Source organism: Oncorhynchus mykiss, chromosome 5 (genome assembly GCF_013265735.2).
Source record: "Oncorhynchus mykiss isolate Arlee chromosome 5, USDA_OmykA_1.1, whole genome shotgun sequence".
In the NCBI taxonomy this organism is placed as follows: Eukaryota; Metazoa; Chordata; class Actinopteri; order Salmoniformes; family Salmonidae; genus Oncorhynchus; species Oncorhynchus mykiss.
In genome coordinates this window covers 31,918,325-31,941,495 of record NC_048569.1, presented here as the reverse complement: position 1 = coordinate 31,941,495, position 23,171 = coordinate 31,918,325, and the positions used below count along the sequence as shown (strand labels likewise).

At 42.8% G+C, this 23,171-nt stretch overlaps 1 protein-coding gene across 1 annotated transcript in view; it reads left to right on the top strand.

Moving 5' to 3' along the window:
- LOC110523605 (BMP/retinoic acid-inducible neural-specific protein 1-like) overlaps positions 1–23,171 on the top strand; it is a 163,643-nt gene that overhangs the window by 1,412 nt on the left and 139,060 nt on the right. The window lies entirely within an intron of this gene.

Genomic DNA, 23,171 nt, shown 5'->3' with positions numbered 1-23,171 from the left:
AATGGCTAATTGATATCGATTAAACAGAACAGAGAAATTCTAATCAGGAAAGAAATGTCATTTTTTGAGGTAGCACCAATGATCCAAAGTTGCCTCTCCCTCCGTTCCTTCAATGGAAGTTGTATGAGTGCGCTACTGTTCACTAACTGCGGGGGGAGCTCGCGCTCTTTTGCGCCATGTGTCAAGTAATCCGCTACAGGCAGGATAATTGACTGGTGTCGATGGATACAAAATTAGAAATGCAACTACTCTTTTGGTGTGCACATTATTTTAACAACTAATGACTGTGTTCTTCTTCTTATGCTTCTTCTCAATAAGTTTCATACTTTGAATTACTTTTTTACTTTGTCCCTTTACAGTATATATGTATCAATAGATGTCTTTAAATTGCCATGTGATTCTCAGTAACATACTGTCCAGCCCTCTGTTCAGATCAATATTGACATCATATCCATGCTACCATGTGGCCTGTCCTGTGACAGGCCACATGTGGCCACATGTGTGACAGGCCAGTTGAAAGTAAGTTGTCAATCGACATAGCTCTCATCAAGTCCCCTCTAGAGCCACAAAACAAAGGCTGTTTTATTTCAAATGGCTAATTCAATCTGTTGGCCTTTATATTGCCTACATGCTGGCAACATGTCATTATTCTCAAAGAGAAACAGCTCACAATCACAAATGCCAAAAAGAAAATGCCAGCAGTAGCTTGAGGCTACAGCTATGTCCCATGCTTGGTGACCCTGTGTTGACTAACCATTCAAAGACTGGGGGTACATGCTGCAGTGTAATGTTTTTGTGACGCGTGCTGTGCACTCCAATGATGGATTGATTGCAACCTCATGTTGCCATGATTCACAAAGGCAAAAAAAGGACTACACACAAGGGTGCGCACAACACCCCCACACATAAAAACACACACACACATACACACACACACACACACACACACACACACACACACACACACACACACACACACACACACACACACACACACACACACACACACACTAATGGATTTGAGAGCATAGTAGCACAGTCTCCCTTAATAGATGAACTGGGAGGTAGGCAATGGTCCATTCTCCTTGAGTATGGACAAGAATATCAAATACAAGGTCTCTCGGTGTTGGAGCTAGAAGAGCTAACTGTCTTACAGTGATTGCCAAGAGGCATCAAGCATCTTCACTATTGGCAGGACTAGCAGTGGGTGCTGGTTCCAGCTGGAGTGCCCCGGAAGGCTTCCTCCCAGGGGGAATAGAAAACCTGTTTTGATGGGAAGAAAAACAACAGGGGTCAAATCATGCCATGTCAGAGCAACACAAAACAGATGGTGAACTTCATTCCAAATCCCTGGCCTGCAATTCTCCACTGGGGCAGGATGTGTTAGTTGACATGAGGTTATTGTGGGATTGTTTGACTATTACCTCAAACCACACAGTGTTATTGGATAACAAAATTGTCTCAAAGCTTAAAAACATTCTTTAACCTGTCTCCTCCCCTTCATCTACACTGATTGAAGTGTATTTAACAATTGCCATCAACAAGGGATCATTGCTTTCACCTGGATTCACCTGGTCAGTCCATGACATGACAAGGTGTTCATAATGTTTTGTACACTCAGTGTATATGCACCTTCATCAGGGAGATTACCGTGTCTATGTTAGACACTAGTGGAGAACTTGAAGATTAACAGACATATTATCTTGAACCACTGTAGAAGAAAACATCTTTGTGGTTGTGAAATATCAACATGTTTTATAACCTGCAAGTGGATGGAGTTGTATGGCAATGTGTAAAATGTAGATTTATTTGACTATTTCTATTATAATGCACACAAACAGAGCTCGTAATGATTCACCCTGAATCAAGATACATACAGTCTTTACTGACATTCAACAAAGATGAAACAGTAAATCAATTTCAGCCAAAACCTGTCGTCAGCCTAGTCATCGACCAGACCAGGCCAAAAACATGTTTACCTTAAGAAAATCCATTGTGTGGTCAGTATAAAATAGGTTGACTCAGGTGCATGTCCACCTACATACTGATCAGTTTATGGATTATCAAATCAATATATAGATAAATTCACAAATGTAATCCCAAAATGTACCCAAAGGATAGACCAAGGAAAATGTGCATTTATTTATGGAGAGTGAGGAACATAGCCTGAGGGACATTGATTGACCAGAGAAGTTTATGTGGATAGACATAGTAGGCTGCAGAAACTTGTGAAGATAACCTTGACTTGAATCAATCCAATTTAGTGCAAGATTTTGTTTGGGACTGTTTTTTACTCATCTTTTATAATTTGATAGTTAACGTTGAGCTTCTGATGGATTAGATAGAAAATTAATTGTTGAATGCAATTAATGGATTTGGCAACTTTGTTGCACCTTAAACAGTTTTGCAAATTAAGCTAATTTGATTTTCCTACTTTTAGGCTGTAATATTGCTGTAGCCATTATTGAATATAAACTGTATTAGCCTCAGGAGAGAGAATGCAATTCAAATATAATAATGAAAAGGAAATCTTACGGCCTCTTAGCCTACATTGTTTACCGTTTCTGGTCTTCTCAGATTTATATTTGTTTTGTAGAATTAAAAAAATCTTACTGCCTACATTTTCTGTGTTTAGACAACATATTAGACAGCAGCATACGTGTTTAGAATAATGGATTTATTACTATTTTATGGCTAAATGTTTCGCTGTCAAGATCCAAATATTAATTTGGTCAAATCTAGGACTACCGTGCAATAAGGGTTGTTCTTGGTATGCATTTGAATGGCTCACTGATGGACAGAGACAGGTTGTATAACTATAGATTAGTGTTTGAGATTTTGCTGATGACCTGATTCTATCAACAGGTTGGTTTTATGCCACCACTGTCAAAGCTATTAGACATGAATGAAGACTTTATGGCTTCCCAATCACAAACACATTGCCACTCCTAAAACCATGTGCAATTGTTGTCTCTTGGTATGTTGATGGGCGGCCCTATTCATGCAGGTATCAATGTTCACATTAAAACTTTTTATGGATCGGTGTCCCGTTAACGGGACACTTGTTGCTCAATATGCATAATGTGACTAAAACGTTGTTTTAAGATAAAACATTGTTATCATCATGACTCTTGCATTTAGGCTATGCGTCATGCTTGGCACCAGTCATAGTGACATTAAGAATCCTTACAGTTAAAGCAATTTAAAGTATCTATCTATGGCTTTGCCTGGATATCCATTGAGCCACATAACACCTCTATAAATAACAAAGGCTCCATTTGGGCTGCCATTTGGGCTTAATTAACCTCTATAATTCATACAATTATATAATTACGATCCCTGAATGATGAGGAAAAACCCAGAGCAGCAGAAGCTCATTACCTTGGTTTCTTGCATGTTGGATTGGACTCTAGACTCCTGTTCACCTCATGACAGGCTGGAAAGAAGAGAGAGAAGAGACTCCCCTACGGGTAATATTGGGCATCCATGGTGGGACTCACCAGCTGGAGCGCCCTCTTACCGTAGCTTGCGGAGGCTGCTGGGATTAACAATGGCAACCTGGAGAGGAGGGGGGTTCCTTCCAGCCAGCTGGCTGCTCATCCTCACCACTGGTACAAGTCAGTCCCCAGTCAGTGCAGTACAGTGTGGGAGTTGGCTGCCAGAAAAATTATAAGCTCAGTTAGAAATTCCATGTGTGCCTCTCTCTCTCTCTCTCTCTCTCTCTCTCTCTCTCTCTCTCTCTCTCTCTCTCTCTCTCTCTCTCGCTCTCTCTCTCTCTCTTTCTCTCTCTCTCTCTCTGTGCCTTGGTCGGTTGTCTCCCATCTCTGGCAAATTAGGGAATTAGCGTTGTCTTGATGCTAATCCCCCATTTGAAACGCCGTTGTCTAAACCCACTTTCTCCTTCATGTTTTCTAATAGGAGAAAGGAGAAAAAACAGCCAGGCCCTTTGTTTTTTCCTTGAGATCAAATAAAGATCTGGTTTGAAGATATGTTTTCTCTTTAATAAAGGTAGATTCTTACCATGAACTGAGTTGTGAATTTAGGATGGTGGTCTGTCAAATCAAATTCTATTGGTCACATACACATATTTAACAGATGTTATTGTGGGTGCAGCGAACTGCTACACCCGCAATATGCTTCCATGTCCAATTGAAGCCCTAATGTCTGGTAAGTTGTAATTTGTCCACTATGTAGAAATGGAGGGATTTACGATGACTTAAGTTGTTGATTCAGATTTTCCACGGGGTAGCATCTCTTACGTGGCATTCCCTAAAACTCTAAATGTTCTGACTTTGCCTACTCACCCAGTTAGAAATGTGAAAATACGTATTGGTGATTCATGAGAATGTCTTTGGCTCAATGACGAATGGTTATGAGCTATATGAAAGTTACTGAGATATAACATTAGGAACATCTGCAATGGTATGAGATTTGACTTCTTTACCATCCAAACCATCATCATCCCCACTGACTGCCTGCAACACTAAAGTAACTCAGGAAGTCATTTCAGTAAAATGTCCATTGCGTATCTTCATCAATTCTTTATTGCCACTGAGAAGTTCAGATTTCCCAGCTGCCTTGGTATTGGCTATAAGCTCTTGATCTGGTGCCATTGTTCAGCTCAGAGTTCAGCCTTTTACAGAGAGCCAGACTTGAAAGAAGGGACTGTGGGCCAAAAAAAACAAGTCAGTCAGGCAGTCCTGAATCTACCCAACTAAACTGCAGTATCAGCTGTGGGGGGAAATTGCCTGGTGCAGGCGGTTTCGACATCACTTGTCCGGCCCCTCACAATGACTTGTGGCCAGGTGTAGAGGGAGGAGCAGGAGGAAAAAGAGGATCAGGAGGCAGGCAATCTGCTTGATTTAACAGTAATTATAGAGTGCTATTTCCTCTGTCTCCCTTCTCTGCCACTGGAAGCCAGTAGCCATTCTTAAGTCCTGTCACCTCATGATCACGTAATGGGGAGAACATGCCTATTAGAGATGAGGCTAATTGCAGGGGGCTTCTCCCATGATTCTTGTTGGTGAGCTTGGGGTGATGGTGAGGGGGAGGATGGGGGGAGAGGGGAGATAGAGGTTGAGGTGTTCAGGAGACTGTGGAAACTGCTTTATAAACTCTGGAGACATTTCCAAGGCAATGACTTTGAAATGTGAACTAGGGGAATACATCAGTGTGGTTTTTTTCCCTTCATATAAAAGAAAGGTAAATCTTGCTCTAGGAGTGTGAAGTAATTTCCTTTTCCTACCGTGAGACCATTTCTAGAGTTCAGAAAATGGCCCCTCTGTGGTAAGGGTGAGTGCTTCTGGTGATGTGGCTACCTTGGTTACCTTAGTAATGACAGTATCAGCAATGGTTGATGACCATGATATTGCGCCTGAGTGTGATTGATAGTTTATACAATAATATCAGACGATTAATAGTTTTAAGGTCTTGTTTTATCCTAAGCCAATGCTACCCAGTCATTTGGCTGCTTCTAACAGCCAACTGAGTTTATAGACTTCAGTGAAACAACCTCATTGTCAGTGGTACCTTTTGCATCATTAAATAAGTCTGTTACTGTGGAAGCTCATATAGTCCTCTGTTGCTGCAGGCCAAATAGAACCATGTTCCAGACTTTCCAAATCCTCCGTCCCACTCTCCCCACTCTCTCTGTTTGTTTGGCATTGACTCAAGGCTGAATTCTAATTTGAGAGCTTTTACATGCACTGCATTGATGGACATGTCCATATCTGAACTTAGCCCATTTCAATCGATGCCTATTCACTTCAATGGATGAAAAGGTTGCAACTATTTTGAGCCATAGAGAAATTGGTCAAATGTTGATTGAGTAGACGGACTGTGATTTGTAATACGTTGTGTGCCCAAGTGGAGGATGATTTAATGACATAGGCTTGGGAAACCGAACTCCCATCAACTGTACATTCAACTCTACATTCGAGTGTTCCCTAATTTGAAGTCACATGAAATCCCTAGCCACCAGAACACTGCCCATGCATTATTGAAATCAGTGTTATCGGTTGTTTCCCAGATTTGGCTTTTATTTACGCTTACTTTACACTTTACACAACAGACAAATCCCTCCAATCATTAATCGAGACGTTCGTCAAAGCCTCAGTGCGTTTGAAATATGAATGTGATGCAGTCGTTCACAGTGGGCCTATTTGTTACTACGTGATGCCTTTCCTCATGAAAAACCCCCAGAACACACATGGGTCCCAGGCACTGAGACGGAAATGAGTCATGTTTGATGTTGTCAAACTGCTGACAGAGTGAGATACAGGGAGTTACGGACACACACAATATCTCATGTATGATTTAATCAGCCTATTGCTTGTTACTGATTTATTTCAAACAGTGCAGGGGTTTATAATGTGACCCATACTAATTGGTGGCCTATGGTCACTGTTGGTGTTGTTGTGTTACACCAGTGGTATTCAAACTTTTTCAGCAAAGACAGCATTTATTTTTTGCCAAAATTTCTGCAGACTCCATTATTCTGGGCCAGAATTTCTACTGATCCCAACACATATCTAATGACATAACCTTAACGTAGGTAAATGTTTTCATCTATCTTATAACAATTAAGAGAAGCAATAAATGCATTTACTCACTTACATTTTATTTTTCAAATTATATTTTTCAAAACGTTGATTATTGTCCCATACAATAATCTGTACTCAATCGTTTTTTTAATTTGTATTTTATTTGGCTGCAATTCCACTGCGATTACACCCCACTAGGGGTCATGACCCGACTTTGAATACCACTGTGTTATGCAGTACTGTACCATGTTTTGCAGGAAACTGACTGCACACATACCACCACTGACATGTACAGTATGTGCTGCTGCTGTTTTTGACAAGCAAGGAGTGATGCTCATTTGATCCACAGAGACATGTAGGGGGCATGTAGGGACAAACACATACTCAAATAGGCAGGAATCAAATACTCTGTCAGACATGTACACACAAATGTACACACAGACACATAGACATAAACACATGCAGACACACACACACACACATGCACACACACACACATCACCACAGAGTGTGTTGTCCTGCTGATGGAGGTAGTGCTGTTAGTTTTAATGATGGAGAGGCCAGTGTTGGTAAAGCTAGCTGAAGCAGGTACAGTATCCTCTTCAGGCTTTACGCACAGTCAGCACATCAACAATGTAGGGCAGAGCATAGTCCATGGCGTGTAGAAGTCACTATAGTGAGCAGAAAAATGTGCAATGGAAGCCATACTGAACTGTCTCTCCTGCAAAAAGAAGGGTTGTGTTTTGATAACTTTTGAACGGAACACATCAAAAATGTGAGTGCTGTGATATTTAAGTGATATTTGTGTTTGGAGGATATATTAGCGTAGGTGTGGTTAGGCTCCAAACATCGGCTTCGAGGGCATTATCACTTTTATACAACAGTTACCAACATGTTCAAATAATGATTTACATATTGTCATTAAAAACTTTCTTTTGATTCATTTATGGTTACTCTTTCAAATCAAACTTTATTTGTCACATGCGCCGAATACACCAAGTGTAGACCTTACTGTGAAATGCTTACTTACAACCCCTTAACCAACAGTGCAGGTCAAGAAAGAGTTATTTTACTAAAGTAAAAATAATGAAAAGCAACATAATAAAATACCAATTACGAGGCTATATACAGGCGATACTGAGTCAGTGTGTGGGGGTACAGCTAATTTGTACATGGAGGTAGGGGTGAAGTGACTATGCATAAATAATAAACATAGAGTAGCAGCAGTGTACAAAACAAATTGAGCGATGGGGGTATCTCAATGTAAATAGTCCGGTGGCTATTTAATTCATTGTTCAGCAGTCTTATGGCTTGTGGGTGGAAGCTGTTAATGAGCCTTTTGGTCCTAGACTTGGTTTTCCGGTACCGCTTGCCATGCAGTAGCAGAGAAAACAGTCTATGACTTGGGTAACTGGAGTCTCTGACAATTTTTTGGGCTTTCCTCTGGCACCGCCTGGTATATAGGTCCTCAATGGCAGGAAGCTTGGCCCCAGTGAGTAATGTTGCTGCTCTGTAGCGCCTTACAGATGCCGGGCAGTTGTCATACCAGGCGGTCATGCAACCGGACAGGGTGCTTTCGGTGGAGCAGCTGTATAACTTTTTGAGGATCTGGGGAGCCATGCCAAATCTTTTCAGTCTCCTGAGGGGGAAAAGGTGTTGTCGTGCCCTCTTCACAACTGTCTTGGTGTGTTAAGACCATGATAGTTCGTTAGTGATAGTTCGTTAGTGATCCACTACAGCCCCATCGATGTTAATGGTGGCCTGTTCGGCCCGCCTTTTCCTGTAGTCCACGATCAGCTCTTTTGTCTCGCTCACATTGAGGGACAGGTTGTTGTCCTGGCGTGACCTCCTCCCTATAGGCTGTCTCATCGTTGTCGGTGATCAGGCCTACCACCATTGTGTCAGTAGCAAACTTAATGATGGTGTTGGAGTCGGTTTCGCCACACAGTCGTGGGTGAACAAGGAGTACACGAGGGGACTATGTACACACCCGAGGGGCCACAGTATTGAGGATTAGCGTGGCAGACATGTTGTTGCCTACCCTTACCACCTGGGTAGCAAATCTAGGGTTACTACCCGAGCCGGCTGATCGTTCGTTCTATTGGTTCGGTTGCAAGAGATGCAATCTAGTCGTTAAGTCTTTTTCTTCTGTAGCTATGGATGCGATCCAGTCGTGAAGTCTTTTTGTTCTGTATCTATGGATGCAACCCAGTCATTCAGTCTTTTTGTTCTGTATCTCTGGATGCGACCCAGTCGTTAAGTCTTTTTGTTCTGTATCTATGGATGCAACCCAGTCATTCAGTCTTTTTGTTCTGTATCTATGGATGCGACCCAGTCGGTAAGTCTTTTTGTTCTGTATCTATGGATACGGCCCAGTCATTCGTTCTAAATACCATACTGGCAATAAAATATTTATTTTTGTTTTATTTCACCCCACTTTTTCGATCTTGTCTCATCGCTGCAACTCCCCAATGGGCTTGGGAGAGGTGAAGGTGGAGTCATGCGTCCTCTGAAACATGACCCGTCTAACTGCGCTCTTTAACACCCGCCAACTTAACCCGGAAGCCAGCCGCACCAATGTGTCGGAGGAAACACTGTTCAACTGGGGACTGAGGTCAGCCTGCAGGCACCCGGCTTGTCTTAAGGAGTCGCTAGAGCGTGATGAACAAAGTAAAGCCCCCCCGGCCAAACTCTCCCTTAAACCGGACAGTGCTGGGCCAATTGTGCGCCACCCTATGTGACTCCCAGCCACGGCACAGCTCAGGAATGAACCAGGGTCTGTAGTGAAAATGCCTTAGAACATTGCGCTACTCGGGAGGCCCTGGAGATCGAATTTCAATACTGAAACAATATTGCATATTTCAGAGAGATAGACAGCAAGGTTTATACAAATCTCCGCTATTGAAAACCAATTTTTAGTTGAAAAGAAATGGGAGATAATGTCTAGATGCTTTTTATAGTGGAGATCAAGTTTATAAATTGTCTGGCTGGGCTGATGAGACAGTGGATTGCACAGTGAGATGGAACAGATTAAATAGGCATTTCAACGGCATAGAGTTAGCCGGTGGTAACTTGTAGAATAGACACTGGCTGGAATGTGGTTTTAACCAATCAGCATCCAGGATTAGACCCACTCATTGTATGATTGATTTTTCTGACCAGTTATTTTGCTTTTTGTAGTAGTCCTCTTTTTGTTTGATTCGATCCATAATTTTCATAACCACTGGTCTCTAGGGATATGAGGGGTGATCTGCATGAATACAGACTCCTTCCTCAATAGAGAGAAACTAACTCCGGCTCTGGTTATGGAAGAACCTACATTCACAGAGGGCTTACAACATCACCCAGTTCTGTTATGGCACTGAGAGCAAGTTGGAAAATCTGGTCCTTGAATTATTTAGAGTAGACGACATCTCCTTTCAGTGACATGGACCATAGATTCGATCAGCACTTGTGTTGGTAGATGAATCTCACTGTGTAGGGATATAATACACATGGACAGCACTACGATATGTTTACTTACATATTGAAATATTGCCTTGGCATGGTAAATGAACACATTAGCCCCGTGGGTATGAACTGGGAGCTTCAGAAAGAGGACAACTCAGGGGAAGATGAGCGGCAGAGGGAATTCAAAGGCAACGGGTCAAGAGCACTCTATTTTCAAGCTTAAAATAGGGGTTGGTCAAATTTGGGTGGTAGAACCAATATTAAGGGCATATTTTTACCGATGATAACCTTCCACCGTGAACCAGGGAAGGAAGAAGAGAAAATATAGATATTCCCTCAGCAGAAATGCACAATCCTTTTAGTCATATCAGCCCTGAAACCTCTACCCTGGATGCCTCTGCATATGGAGTGTGTGTGCGTGTGTGTGTATGTGTGCATGTGTGTGTGTCTGTGTGTGTGTTTGAAGTGTGTCTGTTTGTGTATGTGCACACATTTAAAAAGAGCCATATAGCACATATCTTCACCACTAACACCACCTTTCACTACCTCTCCTCACTAAGCTATCGCCATGGATAGAGCAAAGTACTACTTATTTGCTCTGCTTCCATGTCTGAACACATTCAAACCACTTTCCAACTGCTTTCTACCGCTTAACACCATCTAAAAAGCCTTGGGTGGCAGTTACAGAACTCCCATGAATTCTATCAAACACACAATGTCAAACCTTTCCCACCTCAGTGCAAAAATACAGCGTTTAATAATCATGGGAAAACAGCAAGGCAAAGTCGTGACCTCCATTTGTTTGTAGAGGCAATCGTCTAGTTACAGCTGCCGTGGCGCTTCTGTTTATGACTGTATCATTGGAGGCCTTGACATCATCAGAACAGAGAGATCCCATACTAATATTTTTTTCTGTTTTAATTCATTGGCAGCTCCTGTTTGCATCTGTTGTGAGACAGTGCCAAACTGTCTCAATAGTTCCTGTCCAAATTATAATTATTTTCGTCCCCATTCGAGTCAGGGATGATTATCATTGCCAAGGGAGCCCTTGACACTAGGGTAATCACTGCACTGAAATGCATCCAGGTCTATCAGGCAGAGGCGGCCAATTCTACTGGTGGCTAGAAGATAGTAAACAGCTGAGACTGTGAAGACCGTCATTAAAACAGCACACTGGCTAGTGAACAGAGCAGTGCTGCTACTCTCAGAGAGACCACACAACCTCTTTTCAACTACACAAAGAGAAACAGAGATGTACTGTAGTTTCAAACTCGTGTTGGTGTGTATGTGTTTAAGTACAGTATGTCTGTCTGTTTACGTGTGTCCTCAGATATATACATACTCCATCAAACATGCTCAGTTTCCTATAACATAATCATACACTAAAGTACCAGAATTAAAACTATGATTGATGTCGGACCTCACTCAATATTGATCATTCAGCGGGGAGGGGGCCTCAGCTTTGGAACTGAAAAAAAACAACTTCGCAATATTGATATTCCTGCATCTGCTAGCTCAGATGTGTGGCAGGCTTTGGGTGCTGCTGAGCTGTTTCATGAAGGAGGAATTGAGATGGGAGTGTGAGGCTTCTCCCCCCCCAATCTGCTAGTGCCTCAGTGGATTCCTTCTGATATATGGGTAGCACCCTCTATGCTCCCTCTGCTTTCCCTCCATTTCAACAATTTATGACATTGAATTAAGAACAATGGAACCATTGATCGTCCCCTTTAAAACTACTAATACTGGTCTCCTCAGAGTGAGGCGACGGTTGAATAGCAGCCTGGAGTAGAGAGAGTCTCCTTCCAGATAGCTCGGGAGGCACTGTACAGTATGTGTCAAGAAGTGAAATGGGGATAAACATTGTACTGGGGATGGAAATTAGGTCAGTAAATTCAGGCATGCTACTGGGACGGAGGTGGGCTGAGGGGGAGAGCGGATTGGAGGCCCAGACGGAAATAACGCACTGCAGCAGGGACGGAACCTCGCTCCGCATAGCACCAGGGGTCCGGTCCCTGAAGAGGGGAGCAGCTGTTCCATATTTTTGTCAGGAGAGACAGGAAAACAAGAACTGACTGCAAACAAGCCCTCCTTTGGAAACTCATAAGCGAAAGGTTAGCGTTAGGCGTTGCGCGAACGAGGATGTGCTGGCAACAACAGTTTATTTATTATTTCAGGGCGTTGTATGGAAAATGTAATGTGTGGCAAATTTCCATAGGGTTTGCTGAGGTATGAAGGTCAATGGCTGGCTCGCTTCTCTTTGAGCATCACCTTGTGAATGGTCCCAGTGTGTGACAGGGATGAGGAGGACAACACCAATGTTTTTTTATCCTCAGCACACTCCTGCCTCTGATACTGAAATAGAGCGAGGCGAGTCATCCATCTTTCCACTCTGATGAAGTGAGAAAATTTCCACACATATTTCTCTGAGATAAAAAGCTGTCCCTGTGGTTCAATTTGAGCCTTGCGATTCTCAGCTGCCTGACAACAACATTGCGTCACCCCCTCCAGCCCAATCCAGCACCGATGGGAAGATTTAAATGCTCTTGTACAGATACACACAATTATGATGGATCTGTCACAGTAGGGGGTAGCAGGAGGCATGCGCCACTGTTTAATTCCACAGGTAATTAGAGAATTATCAACAGCGCTGCGGCTCAGACTCACTGTGTATGTGTAGCTTGTTTTGTTGTTGTACAAGCAATGGTTTACAACACACAAATATACTTCACACACTTTGAGAGAAATACACACACACACACACACACACACACACACACACACACACACACACACACACACACAGACTGACACTTCCTACACCCCGAGACAAGAAACACGCATGCATTCCTCCAACACACTTCCTCAGAGACACACACTAATGTTTTTCCCAGTATCTGGTGCTTCCATTGTCACACTCATTTTTGTTTGAGATGGTAGAAAAGGCCAGTCATGATAACATCACTTGACATTTACATGTGTGAGCACAGAAGAACCGTAAGCGGGGAGTAATGTCATTTACATTTTCTCCACAGCCCAGTTCGGGGTCTGATTCATGTCAGGGGTCCTCTGGGTACACATGGAGTGTGACCAGCTCAGGGAATGAAAGTGGGGCTTCAGTGCTTCCACCTTTCATCTTACATAATTTCATTGGAGCATTACAACAGGCTAGCTGCATGAAATACCTATTAGGGTTGAAGCAGCACTCGTCTTCTTTTTTTTCTCCTCTACTTTTAAATGATAGGTGTAGCGGAAAAAATGTCTAACAAGTGGGGACATACAGTTTGAACGAGGGGAAAGCAGCGGAAGAGAATTCTCATCAGCAGACCACAGAGCAAATTAGCTAGAGCGCTTGAAAGCCAATTTGCAGTTTGACAACTGATTAATCTTCATCTATAACACACACACCTGCGGTGGTAGATTTAGTGACAGATGCGAAATTCCATAGCCTGCCTTTGCTAGCTTTTCAGAGACGTGGTAGAAGTGTCTAGCGCTTACCGAGAAATCAGAATGATTCTGCTATGCTTGCACTACCAAGGTAATTTTGTTCGACAGCTAGCATCATGGACTTCTCCTCACGGAATGAGAATTTGTTCTCCCCAATTCAGTCACTACTTCACGGCAGTGAGGGACAAACAACAGCTAATGTGAAATTGAAAGTACTGTAGCTTACTGTAGTCTGTGTTTTGCTGACAGAGACAGGACATGAATGATTAGCCTATCTACTATGGTGCCCTTGCTTCATTAGGATGCCGGGACAGTGTTATTTTTGTCATTTTTGTCCTTTTAAAATGTTTTTTTTTCTCACTTGTTTTCTTTGATAAGAGAGAAAGACAATCACAGAAAATATTGAAATCCATACATGTGTGACAGTTTATCAAACTGTGGAATAATTGATTCAGCTAGACCTCCCATTCATGGAGAAAATGGAATAGTCAAGTTGGATAGATTGACTGTAGTCATGAAATCTAATGAAAAATAATGAAACCGTTGCCTTATAATTTTCTGCAATAATAGTGAATTATATTTTGTTTAATTTAATTTCTGGTTAGGGTAGCCACTGTAGCTAATTTATCTGGATCATATACTGCGACACCTTGACCAGCCAAGCTATTGGTCTTCCTTCCGCATGCTTCAGACCTTGTTAATTACTTGGCTTTACAGAGCCAGTTTAGCTTTAGAAGGATGCATAAAACTCACCCGCCCGGCATCCCCGTCCACTGCCCCGTCTGCCCGCCGCCCTCTCGTCGGCCCCCATTGATCCATCCCCTCCTGGAATAGACTGGACGACAATAGTTCAGCAGCCAGGTAAATTGGAACAATAACTCAGACCATTAGTGAATTAGTTTGTTTTTAAAATCGGCCATTGATGCCGGGAATGAGTTGATTGGTTGCAAACGACCCAGGCATTTAATTATTGAGGGGAGGGCCAGCTGAGCCATGCCTTCTGTAGGTCAGAGTGCCACTGCAGTCCTAAATAAAGCAACAAAAGGAGGGAAGTGAGGAAGGGACAAATCCAATGGAGTTAGCCTGTTCGCCCCATTTCTGTTACTTCCCTGCAATTGCAAGTGGCAGGCCATTACCACGCCTGTCCAGACATCGCTGCAGGCTGGATTATAATAATTCTCATTATTCTGAAATCTCCCTGTATTGGCAAAACCCTCCCGCTCTTTTTCTCCCTTCCTCTCCATCACTCTCCACCATCACTCCATTCCAACACTCTGTCCCCCTCAAATGCATTAATACATAAGGTAACATATTCCCAGAGGAGTCAAACCTGCCATGTTGGAATGACATCCATCCATAGCTTATGTTACATTACTGCTTGTGTTACCTCAAACCACTTTGACCAAATGCATTCTAAAACAGGATCCCTGACAGCAGTGCAGAGCAGACCACGTCTGTGCCTGTCAAAAATAGATCTGGCAACAGGGAGCTTAGCATCAAGGCTGCCTTGAACTGATGTCATAACCTATGTCTGGATAAAGCACAGGATGGATTGAATATACTTGAACCCCCCTAGAGACTGGTCCACCCTGCCCCATGTCTGTTAGATAAGCGGCCACAAAGCAGCAGGCTTCATTCTCCCCTGTTCTCCCTACCTCCCTGGGATCCAGAATACAAATGCGGGACAAGCCTCCAGTTTCTGTGAACTTTGTGGAACAAAGAGATTGAGGAAGGCATCGATCAGTGGGTGGTTGGAGGCTACTAGACACGCATGGAGAATGATTTCCTCAATGAGCCAGGAGGGTCGGGTGGATGCGGGAGTTGCTGTGGGAAAATTACCGTTTAAAGGGGGCTCGTACAAACAACGCTCCTTTATTGTTTCTCAGTTATTTGCTGAGGCAGACTTCCTCCTCTCTTTACCCGGTTATTCAGGGACTCACGTGACCTCTCCCTCTACCTCTCTCTCCCTCCCTCTCTCACTTTCCCTCGCTCTGCCTCAGTAAACACATCACATCAACATTCAAAATACATATTCCAGACACCCTGAGGCCACCATGTGAAAATTGAGGGAGATTTGCAAACAGTGTGGTTCTTCTTACACAACAGGAGACAACCAGACCGCGGATGGATGGAGAAAGAGAGAGAGGGATAAAACATCTGATGTTGAATCGCCTCCGGGAGGTGTCTGTCCATAAGAACGTTGCCTGCATGCAACTAAAACTGCCTAGCTTGCCTGTCATGAAATCAAGCTACACTCTTTATTCTCAAATTACAAGCGGTCTAGTCTGTAAAGATGGATAATTATGGTGCAAATCCTCCCCTTGGTTTCAGAGATATGATGTGATCTCAACCCAATTTTTGTGGGGTGGGTTTTGCAATGCGGGCTGAAGCTCGTCTGGTACAATTTCCTATCATCTTTAGTCCATTTGGATGTAGATGAATCCTCCACAGGGGTTAGTGTACTGCAGCTCAGACAGACAGTGATGCTATATACCCCAGGTGGTATGAGGAAGCTCCGGGCCACAATAACAAGAGAGATGGGAGAAACAAACTGGTAAGGGAAGGAATTATCCACACAACTCCTACATGCCAGACAACCCAGATCTGAGCAATTTCAGAGGCCGTAGAGTACTGTATGTTTGGATACCAGCATGGCAGTTAGAGTGGTGTGCACTCAGAGAGCAAAAGAGTGCTGCTGGTCTGAATGCTGTCTCAATACCCCTGGGCCAGCAATCAGAACTGCACCAGTCTCATCCAGTAAAATAGCAAAAGCATGCATGTGACTGGCCTGATGAGTCTATCGCTAGGGGTGGCTAGGGTCAGCATCTAGTCTATTAGGGGTGGTTAAAATCAGAATTGTAAGGGATTGTAAAGTGCTATACGTGTGACTGAAAGGAGTTTGGTGTAGTTGTGAGTGACAAGAGTGAGTCCATCTGTGCGTGTGTGTGTTTTTGTGTGTTCGTGCATGCGTGTCTGTTTGTGTGTTCATCCCTAATGCCGGGGGTCTGTGTGGCGGTGACTTGGTGGCTGTGCCAGGGTCTCTGGCTGCTCTGTCATGGCATCTGCGCAGCCTTTGATCTCAGTAGGCAGAAACAAACAGGGGTGATTTGGCTGACACTTACAGGGCCTGTTCAAATCCTGTTGCCTTCATCTGTCCTGCTGTCTCACTTTTGTCTGTCTGAGGGAGGGAAAGAGAGAAATACTGTATCCAGCTGACAAAGGCTTGGTGGACACGATGAATAGTGTGTTCGTGCATGCTTTGCCCTATTTTGGGGGTCATATACAGTACATTACATCATGCTGTCTGTAATACCAGTATAATAATTGTTTGGTTCTGTCAGAATTAGAAATGATAATGGCATAATTACAAAACCTAATATCCAATATACAGTCAGTAAGGGATAAACGCATATGTTCTGTACAATATCTTTGAAATAGTTGCAAGGAAATGTACAGAACAGAGGTGTTTATTCCGCTTTTACCACAGTTGCTAAATAAAACAATACTAAAGCACACATTTACCTGTAGAAGTTACATATTTGCATTGGTATTTTTATATTTCTAAGTAAATTCATACTTTTTCATTCTCCCACCAAACCTAGTTGTTAGCTCGTTGCCAGAGACGCAACCCAGTTGTTCATTCTTTTTGTTCTATATACAGTATATGGACAAGACCCAGTCGTTCATTGCTGGCTGGCAACGTTCTTATCCCTTTGCTTGCTACAGTAGCTAGCCAACTACTGCTAACACAGTCGTGTCAAACATTGCAGACAAAATAACAGCAAAGTAGCTGCAATTGCATTTGTTTATTAAGCTGTTTTCTAGTGACATTGATTTGGATACATTCATAACAATGAGCTGATGATGCTCAATTTCGCCTGGTATAGAACATGTCTCTCGACAGGACACTGTTCATTACAGTCAGAGGCATCATGTCCATAGGGGCCACAGTGGCACGTGCCCCCCTCAGATGTGTCCTAATTAAACCCTCTAGAGCAGTGGTCCCCAACCTTTTCTGAGTCAAGATCACTTTCTGTGTCAAAATGCAAGACAAGATCTACTGCTCAGCTTTTTTTTTAAACATTACTTGCAAAATATAAGTCTGTGCAACATTAACCTATTAAAAACAGTACTGTACTGTAGCAAGGTGTGTGGTTTGTGGCGAAGCTATAGGCCCAATACAAAATTGTTTTTTTAAAATTAAATAAAATCCAGTGCCGACAGAGATGGCCGCCTCGCTTCGTATTCCTAGGAAACTATGCAGTATTTAGTTTTTTATGTGTTATTTCTTACATTGTTACCCCAGGAAATATTAGGTTTTAATACATGCGTTATATGCGTTATGATTAACGAGACGTGGTGTGATCATAACAACATACAGGAATTCAAGTCCTTTTGTTCACCGAACGCATTATCTAACAAGAGAATTCTCTTCGATCATAATCACAGCCGTGTATATCCCGCCCCAATCAGACACATCGACGGCCCAGAAAGAACTTCATCTGACTCTATGTAAACTGGAAACCACATATCCTGAGCTTGCATTTATTGTAGCTGTGGATATTGACAAGACTAATCTGAAAACAAGGCTCCCTAAATTTTATCAGCATATCGAATGCGCGACCCGGGCTGTCAAAACCCTGGATCATTGTTATTCTAACTTCCTCGATGCATATAAAGCCCTCGCCCACCCTCCTTTCGGAAAATCTGACCACGACTCAATTTTGTTGCTCCCAGCCTATAGACAGAAACTAAAACAGGAAGCGCCAGTGCTCCGGTCTGTTCAACGCTGGTCCGACCAATCGGATTCCACGCTTCAAGATAGCTTCGATCACGTGGACTGGGATGTGTTCCGTATAGCGTCGGACAACAATATTGATGAATACGCTGATTCGGTGAGCGAGTTTATTAGCAAGTGCATCAGTAATGTTGTACCTGCAGCGTCTATTAAAACATTCCCCAACCAGAAACCGTGGATTGATTGCAGCATTCGCGCAAAACTGAAAGTGCAAAGCATGGCTTTTAATCAGGGCAAGGTGCCCGGAAACATGACCAAATACAAACAGTGTAGCTATTCCCTCAGCAAGGCAGTCAAACAAGCTATGCTTCAGTATAGAGACAAAGTAGAGTCACAATTCAACGGCTCAGACACGAGAAGTATGTGGCAGGGTCTACAGTCAATCACAGACTACAAAAGGAAAACCAGCCCCGTCATGGACCACAATGTCTTGCTCCCGGACAAACTCAACAACTTCTTTGCTCGCTTTGGGGACAACACAGTGCCACTGACATGGCCTGCTACCAAAACCTGCGGGCTCTCCTTGACTGCAGCCAACGTGAGTAAAACATTTAAACATGTTAACCTTCGCAAGGCTGCCGGCCCAATAGGTCCACAGACGACGCAATCGCAATCCCACTGCACACTGCCCTAACCCATCTGGACAAGAGGACAACCTATGTAAGAATGCTCTTCATCGACTACAGCTCAGCATAAACACCATAGTACCCTCCAAACTCATCATTAAGCTCGAGACCCTGGGTCTCTACCCCGCCCTCTGCAACTGGGTTCTGGACTTCCTGACGGGCCGCCCCCAGGTGGTGAGGGTAGGTAACAACATCTCCACCCCGCTGATCCTCAACTCTGGGGCCCCACAAGGGGGAGTTCTCATCCCTCTCCTGTACTCCCTGTTCACCCATGACTGCGTGGCCATGCACGCCTCCAACTCAATCATCAAGTTTGCAGACGACACTACAGTGGTAGGGTTGATTACCAACAACAACGAGACGGCCTACAGGGAGGAGGTGAGGGCCCTCGGAGTGTGGTGTCAGGAAAATGACCTCACACTCAATGTCAAAAAAACAAAGGGGATGATCGTGGACTTCAGGAAACAGCAGAGGGAGCAGCCTCCTATCCACATTGACGGGACAGTAGTTGAGAGGGTGGAAAGTTTTAAGTTCCTCAGCGTACACATCACGGACAAACTGAAATGGTCCACCCACACATACAGCAGCGCATCTTCAACCTCAGGAGGCTGAAGAAATTTGGCTTGTCACCAAAAACACTCACATACTTTCACAGATGCACAATCGAGAGCATCCTGTTGGGCTGTATCACCGCATGGTACTTCAACTGCTCCGCCCACAAACGTAAGGCTCTCCAGAGGGTAGTGAGGTCTGCACAACACATCACCGGGGGCAAACTACCTGCCCTCCAGGACACCTACACCACCCGATGTCACAGGAAGCCCAAAAAGATTGTCAAGTACAACAACCACCCGAGCCACTTCCTGTTCACCCCGTTATCATCCAGAAGGCGAGGTCAGTACAGGTGCATCAAAGCGGGGACCGAGAGACTGAAAACAACTTATTTCTCAAGGCCATCAGACTGTTAAACAGCCATCACTAACATTGAGTGGCTGCTGCCAACATACTGACTCAACTCTAGCCACTTTAATAATGGAAAAAATGATGTAATAAATGTATCAGTAGGCACTTTAAACAATGCCACTTTATATAATGTTTACATACCCTACATTACTCATCTTATATGTATATACTGTACTCTATACCATCTACTGCATCTTACCTATGCCGTTCAGCCATCGCTCATTCATATATTTTTATGTACATATCCTTATTCATTCCTTTACACTTGTGTGTATAAGGTAGTTGTTGTGAAATTGTTAGGTTAGATTACTTGTTAGAAATTACTGCATCGTCGGATCTAGAAGCACAAGCATTTCGCTACACTTGCTTTATTAACATCTGCTAACCATGTGTATGCGACCAATAAAATTTTATTTGATTTAAAAAATATATTTCCAAATTTGAGGTACAGTAAGGGTGGATATGATCAGACCTGTAATATATCAGTTGTTGTATTACCTGTGAGGCAAAGCTGAGTGAGAATACATTTCAATAATATTTACATTTTCCTGGGCTGATGGGGAGGGGGGTGTTCTACTACGCTAACATATGGAATTTCTTTAAGATGGTCATACCAACGATCATTTAGATATTTGATTTCGAAATTTTAGGTATAAAAATATATTTATAATACATGATGAAACATTGAATTTGGCCTTACTGCTACTTCCATGTATACTTCCATTCATTTTTTTAAAACTGGTACTGGGCTATCTGTGAGGCTATCCATAAAGGGGTCATAATAGTTTGCAGGCCAAACCGTTCGGACGCTACAGATGTTTTCGTGAGAAGACCGATTTTCTGGATGTCTCATGGTCTGACAAACACCTCTCTAGCTCTGCCACCTTTCACCACAGATGCAGAAGGCCAATATTTTATGGGAATGTTTTTCTTGTGCTAATTAGATTTCTGCGTGGACATAGAAATTGACTCAAGGTTTAAATATTACTAGCCACCAAGCAATTTTATGAAGTTGTCTTTAGCTAGCCCAGATGGGTTCCCAATCTCCCAACCTCATGACTAGCTACCAAGAAGCCATTTCAGCCTATCAAGTTAGAGTAGCTAGCTTGTTTAACTATCTTAGCTGGCATGCCTTCTGGCAGAGTTGGTAGACTGAAAAGGAAGCAATAACTAAATATACTGAATAAAACACATATTTTTTTCAATCCTCTATCCAGATTTTAGCAAAGATGCAGAGAAGCATATTTAGTTTCCTTAAAAAAATAACCAATGGTCAGACGGTGACAGACAACTCAAATGTAATGCCCAATCAGAAACAAGCATAAAAAAATGCTGTGGTGTTTGTAAGGGATAAACGCCGATATTCTGTACATTATCTTGGAAATAATGGACGGTCTTCCTCCTCCATTTGCGTAGTTCATTTTCCTAAGGTAATGTGCAGAAGGGGAGAGTTTATCCTGGTTGTACCACAGTTGCCAAAGAACACAATATGAAAGCACACATTTACCTGTAGAAATACAAATAATTCATTGATATTCACATTTTTATAAGCAAATTCATACTTTCTTACCTTTTGGTTGCTAGAGATGTGACCCAATCGTTTGTTTAATTTGTTCAATATTTATGGACGTGACCTCCATTCATCCTTTATGTTCCTTTGCCATGCTCAATGGCAACATCTTTATCCCTTGCTTGCTGCTAGCTAGCCATCTAGCTACGGCTACACAGTCACGACATCTGCAGCCAGAATAACAGCAAAGTTTATTCTGTTGCGTTTGTTTATCCCACTTATACCACAGTTGCCAAAGAAAACAATACTAGAAGCACACATTTAATGATAGAAAGAAAAATAATTTGTTGATATTTGAATTTATATGAGCAAATTCATACTTTCTCATATTTTGGTTGAAAACCGAGTCGTATGTTCGATTGGTTTGATATTTATGGGACGTGACCCAGTCGTTCGTTTTTTATGTTCGCTGGCAATGTTCTTATCCCTTGCTTGCTAGCCAGCCAGCTAGCTACGGCTAACACAGTCACGACCTCAGCAGACAGAAAAACAGCAAAGTATATGTTTTCTATTGACATTCATTTGGACACATCCATAACAATAAGCTGATAATGGCCGGTTTTGCCTGGCATAGCTAGAAAAGTTTGCCTTCTCGTCAGGACACTCAACACTGTTCATTTCAAGGAGAGCACATTGCATTTCAAACATTAGGCTTGAAGCTAGCTAAATATTTTGTTGCTAGTAAACCTGCCATTATGACAACCATTCAAAAATATCAGTTGCTTAATACAGCTGGTCAAACTACACTGAACAAAAATACAAAATGAATCCCTGTTAGTGAGCATTTATCCTTTACCAAGATAATCCATCCACCTGACAGGTGTGGCAAATCAAGAAGCTAATTAAACAGCATGATCATTACACAGGTGAACCGTGTGCGGGGCACAATAAAAGTTCACTCTAAAATGTGCAGTTTTGTCACACAACACAATGCCACAGATGTCTCAAGTTTTGAGGGAGAGTGCAATTGGCATGCTGACTGCAGGTAGGTCCACCAGAGCTGTTGATAGAGAATTGAATGTTCATTTCTCTACCATAAGCTGCCTATGTCGTCGTTTTAGAGAATTTGGTAGTACGTCCAACTGGCCTCATGGCAGTCCAGGACCTCCACATCCGGCGTCTTGGGTGGGCCCAGCTGCCAAGTGGGTTAGCCTATGCCCTCCAAGGACCACCCATGGCAGCAGCCCTGCCCAGTCATGTGAAATCCATAGGACAGAGCCTAATTTATTTATTTCAATTGACGGATTTCCTTATATGAACTGTTGCATGTTGCATGTTTACATTTTTGTTCAGTGTAGGAAATATGTGAGGATTTGACAGCTTAGCGCCACTCGTGTCATGACTGTAACAGTAGGGACCAGAGAAATTAATGTTCATCACTCTCCGCGTTAGGTGATCAGATGCTCCAAGAAATGTCTCTGCAAAAACAAATCAATGCTAGCTAGCTAGCTATGTTTTTTCCTTGTTGGGACCTGCGTTTACAATGTATCCAATTTCGGTTTGTGTGTTCGTTGGTTTAGCTTTATGTAACTTTGTAGGAAATATGGTCTGCATCTGTAGGTGCTTATTTGCGTTATGATTGCAAGGTGTCCCGATATCTTTTCCAACTGTCCCGTTATCTGTTTTAATGACCATTCTAGAATGCCTCAGAAACAAGTATTCAACAATGCTGTGGTATAAAAAGCCCTAGTTTGCCAACCACATTCTCATCCATATTGGAGAGAGCACTTTAGAGTACCCTTTGGTTTGTTCTCCATTAACGTTTTTAATAATACAAC